At 36.0% G+C, this 10045-nt stretch overlaps 1 long non-coding RNA gene across 1 annotated transcript; it reads left to right on the forward strand.

The window, feature by feature from the left end:
• The first annotated feature begins 3154 nt into the window (after positions 1-3154).
• Positions 3155-4142, forward strand: LOC149563768 (uncharacterized). The gene is made up of 2 exons (XR_016363574.1): positions 3155-3579; positions 3737-4142. It is a non-coding gene; the product is annotated as an uncharacterized LOC149563768 (long non-coding RNA).
• Positions 4143-10045: the final 5903 nt, after the last annotated feature.

Raw genomic sequence — 10045 nt, forward strand, 5'->3', positions numbered from 1 at the left:
TTGGGTACAAAATATTGAACTGTTCGAGAAATTTCACTCGCTTCCACGAGAAATCGTAATCCTTCATAAATGTATTAAGAGTTCCTAAACAACGGAAGACTGTGACTCGCTCTTCAAAAATCATTGTCCTATACCAAATTTTAGGTTTTGTTTGTACAATAAATAGAATTGTGGTGCTACAGCCCAAAACTTTAGAGCTAACTCTTTAGAGGATATGGTGGATTCGATTACTTATTTATTTTAAATGATCCTATTTTTAAAGATCAAATTTAAAACTGAAATACATCCATTGAAACTCCTCTAAACGTTCAGATTAGTCTAGATTTCAACCTGTCATTTAGCACTGATGGTTTCAAATTTTCAATTAACTCTTTAAGAAGGATTTATCAGGCGAGCAATCCGGTGTATCCATTACTGTCTCGATCCGGGGCGATTTTCAAAAAGAATTTTCAAGTATAATTTTTTTTTGGCGTTTCTTTATATCTCAGGGAGGCTGTGGGGACTCAATAACAATAATTTTGTGTTAGATTAACTGGATCCATTTCGCTTTGCAAAATTTCAGTGTATCCAAAAAAGCTGACCTAACCTAATCAAATACTTAGGCTCTCTGTTTCGTAGATGGAGCAAACAATTCAGTCAAATCCATCGTTCAAGAGCAGACACGCAATAAAATCACTTCATTTTGTTTCTGAAATATGTCAATTCTACTTGTGAAGAGGAAAATTGTGGATTGTCTGTGACTTCAATAATCGTCTATCTCCTAAAAAATTTATTGAGGGCAACTAAACCACAAGATACCTATTATCGAAATTTGAGTAAGGGATGAGAAAGTCACAAGATTTATGATAAAAAAGCAGCGTATGGAAAACGATAATCAATACACCAAAACGAACTGACTTGCAAAACAGAAAATTCATTGCCCCCCCCCCCCACCAAAATTGCCATGTTTCTTCTTCAAAGTCGTTAGTATTGTTTTTCTTTTCCTAGAACGCCCTAGAAATAAACAAGGTCTTGTGATCGCGTTGGAGTGCGTTAAGTCTACTGATCTGTTTAACAATAGCTGTCGGTTATTTTCTCATACGAAATATTTTCAGATGTGTTCCCAATCTGTTTAGTTAAATCTTGCTAAAGACGCTCTCTTCTGGGAAATCATACCATTGTCATCGGGAAAATTTCCCAAGCACCGCGCTTGCCGAGATGAGGCTCTTTAATCTGACGTCGCAATGGACTCTATGCTCTGTATTCCCGTGAAACGGTAAAAGCTAATCTTGCTACGTCACTGGAGTAACGTATCCAAATTTCCCGGCAACTCGCAAAAACAGAGCTGTCTTACGCGTTCCTTGACACATATGTTTGGAATTTACGTTGCATAAGGCCAGATCAACGTTGAAAACAGGTTAAGCAACCAAACTGTTTAATTAAGGGGAAGGCTAGTTATGATGATTAAATACACGCTTATTTATGTTAGTATTTGAGTTTGTGTCTGCAATTCTATTCTTTAGTGCATGTCAGTTTAGACGTATTCTACTCTCGATGCTGGATTGGTTTTTGACAAAAGATACATTATGACTGATAAATTGTTTGCCTGCTCTTCTTGCTGGATAATTTTGATAACAGTTTCTGGAGAGAGAAAAAAGTTATTGGCTTTAATATGAAGATAAAACAGAGCACGACATACAGAGCGAGTTATACCTGTTGAAAGAATCGACTGGTTAAAGAACAATTGATCTTTCACAATCTATATGTATCCAAGTATCTTTCTGGAATTAATTGTGCATCATTATTTTGAACATAAGCATTTCCGATCATGCTCCACAATCCATCATCAACATAAGAGAGTTCAAAGAGACAGAAAATTAAATTTGACCCTTTCCTGGTACTTGAAATTAAAGGTGGCTGTAGGCGGAGTTCTATAGCTTTGTTACATCATTTGAATTGAGCAGCATAACGGAATGATAGTAGACATGTTTCTAACTCATTAATTATTGTGCGTTGCTTGATCTGTAACATAGTCAGCATTCAGAAAACGTATAGCTGTTGTAATACAGGTTCTTAACATAGTGAAAGAGTATCATACAATTTCCTAAGAAGTTTGAACAATGGAAATTTAAAATACACTAACCTTTAAATGTTTGTGATCACTCGTCACTATTTCCTTATACTGATAGTATTTCTTTCCTAAAGACTAGAAGACTAGTGTATAGTAGTATTTATTAAGAAGTTACACAGGAGCATTATACTGATTTGAACCAATTACCAAATCTAATATAATGATTTTATTGATAAGAGCTCAGCAATAGCAGCCAGTTCAGCAGGAAATGAAGGCTCAGATCATTAACAACTATAAATGGTTGTGGAGATAACACAGTTTTTATGATTATGTTTCAGGTCAGATTCTGTATAGGACAAAATAGTTTGTAATACAGTATCTACCAGAAATGTAGAGTACAGACCCTTTTGCTGTTTTTAACACTCTTCTCTCGCTTTAATATGAGAGCTCAAACTAAGGTGAGAGCTCAACTTATTACAGTAGGGAAGGAATGTTAATGTAGAGCAATGACTTCACAAGTAATATATAATAGGCCGGGGATCTTTTCGACGAAATGTAACGAGGAATTCAACGATTGAAAGAGTTAATCACATTGAATATTTCAAATGCAAAATAAGATTATATGAAATTGGGTATCCAACCCAAAGTTTAGAAAACAGGAAGAAACTCGGCAGAAGTTTTCATGGGAAAGAAGATAGAATCACTCTCTGAACACGCCTTCCAATTACAACAATATTTGATTTTTCACAATAGTTGAATAACATTTCGAACTTTAAAATATTTCATTGTATGATATTTTCATATTTAATATACAAATATGATTTAAAACGATTAATCGCGCATCTGATCTTTTAAAAAGCGAAACACGTCTTATATATCACAACTTTAAAAACCTTATTACAACTACAGACCCTAAATATTTTTTCCTAAAATAACTTGGAATTACTAAACTTCATTTTACCTTTCTCCAAAGCGACAAACTTTCTAAAAAACTTTGACACGAAACGAATGAAACCCTATCGACTTTTGGGTTGGCCGGACAAACAAAGTCATTTATAACTCAAACCCTTGCCACATCATTATTATCAAAAATTTAACCTGAAGTAAATCCGCGGAACTATATAAAGAGGAGCAGCACCAAAACAGAACAAACACATAGCAGCTACGCTACAGATTAGAAGGCGCCTCCTCTATTCCACAAATTTTCGCGTCAAAGGGAGATTTTTCCAGTCTCAGTGGCCGCTCTGTAGTATGCCTGAAAGGATGCGGTGATCCGTTAGTGGACTAGCGTTGAAGAAACGAAAAGGAAAAAAACTACCCATGACGAAGGATCTACCTATAGAGCTGTCTATCCATCCTTTTGTCAGAATACTTAGATTTTGTCGATTCACTTACCAATATGCCATTTCACATTGCAGTAGCCGTGGCGTTCTAGCGCAGAAAGAGGCTGCTCTGGCGTAACGCAGGGCTGCTAACACAGAATATATGGATGACCATCTGCACCACATTTTCATCAACGGCTGCAAACGGTACTCACTCTTGCTTAAATCCCTGCTACTTAAGGAAGAATTTGTGGTTTTTTTTGCGTGCAGCCGCAATTCATAGAATTTTATGTTGTTTATAACCCCGTCCCGTTCTGTTCGCGCTTGAAATAATTATATAATCTATATTTTGTTTGCCTAACAGAGTCCTTCAAACATGGAGGGCCCTTGTGACTTGTTTTCGAACGGAGTAGGCTATAGCAGGTGTAAGTCAGAAATTAAATAACCTGGTTTTTCAAGATAGCGTGTTGTTGGGGTCAAACCTGGATGACTGCAACATCAAAACTTACAGCAATATCTCTTCTTCCTTGCATTATGTTTCTTGCAGCCATATCTTCTTCGTTCTCACATTTGTTTCTTGGGAAATTAGACGTCAATAATTATATGCACTTGCGCTCATGATAATTTCATCTCTTTGCATTTGACCTTATCATGGTCGATTTCTGAGGAAGCCCAAATGGTTGAATAGTCTTCTCAGAACTCATTTCTAAACCAATTGTGCCTTTTCTCTTAGTAATATTATCTGCCTAACGTATGATTTAGTCCCAAAACTTTTTAATCTTAGTTGTTGTTTTCTATTCTGTGTTATGACCTTGTAACATGTCCTTCCTGCCCTGTCGTAAATTATTCTACATGTCTCAACACCTCACATATGGGGTTTCGCGATTTAAAGTATGGGGATTTCTTTTCTAATTTACATGTAATTAAACATATGAGAGTCCAGGTAGAGTTTTAACAATAAAAATATCAAAGCCCAGGTAGAGATACAGCTATCGACATATCAGAGCCCAGGTAGAGATACTACTAGCAACCTACCAGGATGTCCCATGATTAGCAGGTTTTAACTTTTTTCAATAAATTAAAGATATGAACAGTAGGAGCCGAAAATGACTATTCCAGAAATCTTTGAAACTCCTCCACAGCCTTTACCTGGATGTTTTAATGGAGAGTTGCAGACTTCTAAAAAGTACTTAACGAGAAATGTTATTTTTAAATTATAATAAATCGATACATTGATACAAAGAAAACTGTATTGATATTCATAGTCATTTGTACACCTGTTGTTTAAAATCGTTGATTTAAATTTTATTAGCAACAATTGAATGTGCTATATTGTAATTAGAGAATCCTGAATCGGAGACGTCATATGTATTCATTTATCCCATAACAAAGGATTGATACGTGCTAGTAGTAAAGTCCTGAATAGGTAATTTGGGAAATGGATTTCGTATAACTCACTGGAACACAGCAAATGCATTGGATTGTGAAAGTTAAAACATCTTTAGGCTAATAAACCATGTCCAAGAGTTTCTATTCTGTGAAATTTGTTTAAAATTTGCATTATTCGGGGTCTGCATCTGAGTTACTATTAATCACAACTGCTTTGTGTTGTAAATCTATCAGTGTTTTAATATTCTGCAACTAATTAGTATGTAGTTTCTGAGAAGATATGTAAACTTTGAGCTTTCATGTTACTCTTGCTATAGTCTTTTGGATTCTGATTTTTCAAAACGCTGCAGTTTTATGAATATTGTTTTGAAGCTGTTTGTCATCTTAACAGTATAGTTGAAGGGGCTATTGTTCTGTCAGTTTCATGTACTTATTAGAATCAATATCATCCGAACATTGAAGATGTAGAAGGTAAAACATTTGACCATAGATATACTCTAATGGCAGAAAATGTATTACAATCTTTATGCCTTTAAAAGGCTGCAAGGGATGAAGTAGAACAATAATATCCACACTAGCAAAGTCATTTTTAACCTGTTTTCACCCTTGTGCACTAGCTATAGAAAACTTGTACTGTGGCTTGCTAATCCATGATTATAAGTAGCAACCCTTGAAACAACAGTATTTTACAAGGTATACAATGGGTCCAAAAGATCAAATATGCATTCAGCTATGGAATTACTCAAATCAACAAACTATAGATTGTGTACAACTTTAAAAACAGTACACAAACTCAAAAACAATGCAACATAGAGGCTTATTTTTTCATATGACAACGATGACTATATGACAGCTAAAATTCTTACTACCCCCTTAAATGAAATATGGAATAATCTTAAACTCTCACTATCTCTTGAGGCATGCTTATATCTATGCAAATCCTTTATGTTTTATAAAACTTTGCATTTCAAGATTTATCTTTGAAGTACATAGGTTCATGGGCAAGCATGTTTTTGCACAAGTGTTTTCTTAGCTTAGGACTTACATATTATTAATTATTATTTCAAAGTTCTTTAATGATAGGTTTTTCTCAAATGACTTACTTCTTGTGTCAACTATCTTGAACTTGTGATGGTATCATAGGAGTGTGCTATTTAGACATGTCATACATAATTTTTCCACAACTAGTAAATTACAGCCCCTATATTAAAAATGTCTCCATTATCTTCTAGAACCCGTTAAGGCCTATCATATGTGCGCCTACTATAGTTTTCCTCCATAAATCTTTAAATATTGGGACTTGAGAGTGTACAAGTTTTGAATCAATCAGCAAATAAGGGGCATAAATCTACATCTATCCTTAAATGACAACATTGGAATGGATATTAGTTATGTTGGCCTAAGTTGCTGATTTGGATGCAAATTTTGGTGTAGATATGGGATGCAGGGAAAGCAATTATTGGATGCGGATGTGGGAGAAAACACGTGTGTGTGTGTGTGTATAGTTATAATTATATATATATAATATATACAAAGAAATGCAATTAATATACAAAAAAAAATCATTTGATAGTATGACTATGATACTTCACCCTTTATCAAAATTCAAGATATTTCAAATTTCTTATGATATATCAATATGTTCTTGTCCAACATTAGAGTTTAGTCTTAGACAATAAGTTCAAATAGGTAATGTTCAAGATTCAAACAAAATAAAAACTTAGTTAATATGCATCAGAGTCTGAATCATAAGGATTCACAAGAAAAATCCTCATTCTCATCATCATCTCCTACTGCTGAAAGATCATTTGAATCAAACATGGTTCCACTTATGGTAGACGCACCACATGCCATGCTATCATCATCACTAGCTTCAACTATAGTAAGATAATGAGGAGTTGCATCCAAACCCACGTACTCAGGGGTTACATCCCAAAGCTTTGTTGTCCCTTCCTTGTAATGATCATTCTTACATGACAAAAGATGCAAGTTGGTGTGGATGAAGACCAATTCCTCAACTTTTGTGGATCCCAACCGGTTGTGCATCACTGAATGGATAAAGGAGTATGTACTCCAATTCCTTTCGGCAACAAAAGAACTAGCAACCTAGCTAATGGTCGCAAAACATACAAATGAAAAGCAAATTAATTTTAAAGAATGTGTGAAACACTAAATTCTAGAATGCAAGTGTAAACATAAAATGAAACAAAATTAAAAACTTGTGATAGGACCTTGATTGCAAGAGGTTGAAGAAGCTTGGAAGGTTGACCATACATGTACCACCATGTGATAGCTCCCATTCCATTTTGGTCCTTAAGTGCAAGTGGAGAATGCTTTAACCCCGAAGCAAACAACCCAAATTCTACCCTCACTTTTTCATGCATTTCTTCCAGTGGGAAGAATCTTGTAAGAGCTTTGTGGCACCCCTCAACAACCTCCTCATTTGCAAATGGTGCAAGTGTACCTGACATACCAAGTACCTCCTCACTATGGTACCTAGGAGATAACGCATATGCAAGGAGGTGCAATGGGGTAGTCATCTTATTCCAACGATGGTAGATGATTGCTTCTACTTGATAGCATAAGGCTTCTCTTTGTGTGGGGTCACTCTCATGTGCTTGTATAGAATGTTTTAACTTTTCAACCATGGTGTCCATGCCATCCTACACATTCCCCAAGCAAGGTGTATCTGAATTAGAAAAGTGGAGCATAGTCATGATGGGCTCGATGAAATCCAATACATATGCCACACGAGTCCACCAACTCTCATTGAAGATCAAATCCCTGACCCTTTGTGCTCTTTCTGAATGTGAGGCCTTCCATATGCCCCATTGATTACTAATGACCATTTGGCTCAATGTGTCTTTTACCTTGAGGAGCCTTCTCATAACAATTGTATGAGATGCAAAATGGGTCTCCACAACCTAAGCAAGTTAACAATATGTCAATTGACAATAAAATCCATGAAACTTAGTAATTTAAAACAATTAATTTACCTTCAGCAACTCCAGTTTGGATTGTGACATGTGGTGGTTTGTCACAAACATTTGTATCTTCTCCCCCTCTTGGTATATTTTCTTCACCCAATCTATTTGAGTGCAAATCTTTTGTATGATCAAGTTAAGGGAGTAAACAATACATGGGGTCCAAAAAATATGGTCATACCGACTCTCAACAAAAATTACCCACACCCCTGCAATTTTTGGCATTGTTTGTGACTTGTTGTACCACATTCTCACTACCCATCGTCTCGATGGCCTCGATGAGAGTTCTAGAAATGAATTCAGAATCCTTCACTTGCCCCTCACAATCAACAGCCTTCAAAAACAATACTCCTTTGGGGACACTACAATCACATTAATCAATGGTTGGTTTCTTGTATCTTCCAACCATCTGACACAATAGTTAGACCTGAAGTTTTCCAAGAATTTTTGATTGGTTGAAGATCTTTCTCTATATGTGTCTTCTCTTGTTGCACTATGGTCGTATGCACCTTTTTATACCCTGGGCTTATGTAGTCAGTTGGTGATTCTTTGATTGTTGCCACCATCTCCTTCCAATATGGTGATGTCACCAAGTTGAAAGGAAGCCCATTCGCATAGAGGCAATGTGCAATAGCTTCATCAACACAATCTCTTCCCTCCATTTTAAATGCGGTGTGCAATGGGCCTCTTCTATGGGTTGAAATTCCCACTTCTTCCTCATCCTCTCCTAGCACAGGTACTTGCAAGAATGGGTGTTGGGAGGATACAATTGGTACAGTGGGTGCATGCATCTTGCTCTTTGAGGATGGACCTTGATAGTATCTTTTTGTTTATCTATTAAACAATGCATCAACAACTTCTCGTTCTCTTACAAATGAAAGTATTTATGCACTAGTCATCCTAGTACCATTTTTTCCTTTTCACATTCCAAATCCTTTGCCAGCAGGGCCCATAAAATGAAGCTTCACTCGGGAATGAGCTATTGAAAGGTTTTCCTTTGTTACTTTGACAATAATTGCACTTCCAACAGTATGAGCCACCTCTTGCAACCTATGTTATCTATGTTGTGTCTCCACAAAGGAGAACCTATATCACTTTTGAAATTAGTAGTCCCTTGCCCTCCTTGGCCCCCCATTGAACTTTGACTAGCACTACCACTGGTATTCATTCTTGCCTAGTTTTTTTGCAACCTATTCTCTAAGAAAATAAATAAATTTTAATTAGGTCCTAACAACTATGAACATCATGCATACAAGAGCAAAGAAATGAAAAAAAATTGAAATTTTTTTTCAAGAACTTGAAATAATTCATCAAAAACTCAAAAAAATTCATCAAAATACTCAAGAATGGGATTGACCACTTACCTTGAATGATTTAAACTCGTTTGAGGAAGCTATCTCTCTCCCTTTGATTGATCCTCTTCGAAGATGCTAAACTTGGCTTCACAATGGCAATGCAAACTAGAGACCAAATGAGAAGTGGTTGTAGGTGCGAATAAAGTTCCAAAATGAGTTGTAAATACTTCAACATTCACCTTTAGGGTCATTTTAGGGTTTCATAGCAAAAAAAACAACAAAAAAAAAATCTATTAAAGCACATGTATATTGGGCAACTTAAGCGTTCTTTTGGGTTTTTTAAGTGTTTGTAGTTGTTGGGCCCATGGGTGCTCCCGAATGCATGTGGAAGCCCTACGGAGGCTGTTCGAAAGCCAACCATAGGTTTTTGGATGCACATGGATCCAGAAGCCCTGCGAAGGTTGTCCGGAAGCCAACCATAGGCTTCTAAATGTACATGGATCCAGGTGCATCCGGAAGCCTGTGGCTGGCTTCTGGACGCATCTATGACCCGTCTGGATCAGCTTTTGAGCCCAACCCTATCCCAGACGAATCGGCAACTTAGATGTTTGCTTTCATTGTTTTCTCTAAAATGCAACTATTTGAGATTCAAACCTTACTGAGTCATAGCATAAAATTACGTAAATATCCTCGTAGGTATTTTTTGTCTATTTTCTTTATCTCATTGATAGTAAGGTATTGACTTGGGCTTGGAGTGGCATAAAAAAGGTTTGATTTTTTTTGTCAAAATCTTTCCAATTAATTTTGGATCTCTTTCACTAATAATACTCTATGGATGTCTAAATGACATGTATATATCTTGCTCAATTTTGCTACTTTAGTCCTTTAATTTTGCCTATGGGATGGTTAGACTTTACAAAAGAAGCTTCCTCAACTAGCAGAAAAATATATTTAAATTACATATTAATAAACTAACTAGACATATAAATGACTGCCAAAATTTCT

The sequence above is a fragment of the Cupressus sempervirens genome, chromosome 4 (assembly GCF_028749045.1).
Source record: "Cupressus sempervirens isolate cs-2001-9-10 chromosome 4, ASM2874904v1, whole genome shotgun sequence".
Lineage (NCBI taxonomy): Eukaryota > Viridiplantae > Streptophyta > Pinopsida > Cupressales > Cupressaceae > Cupressus > Cupressus sempervirens.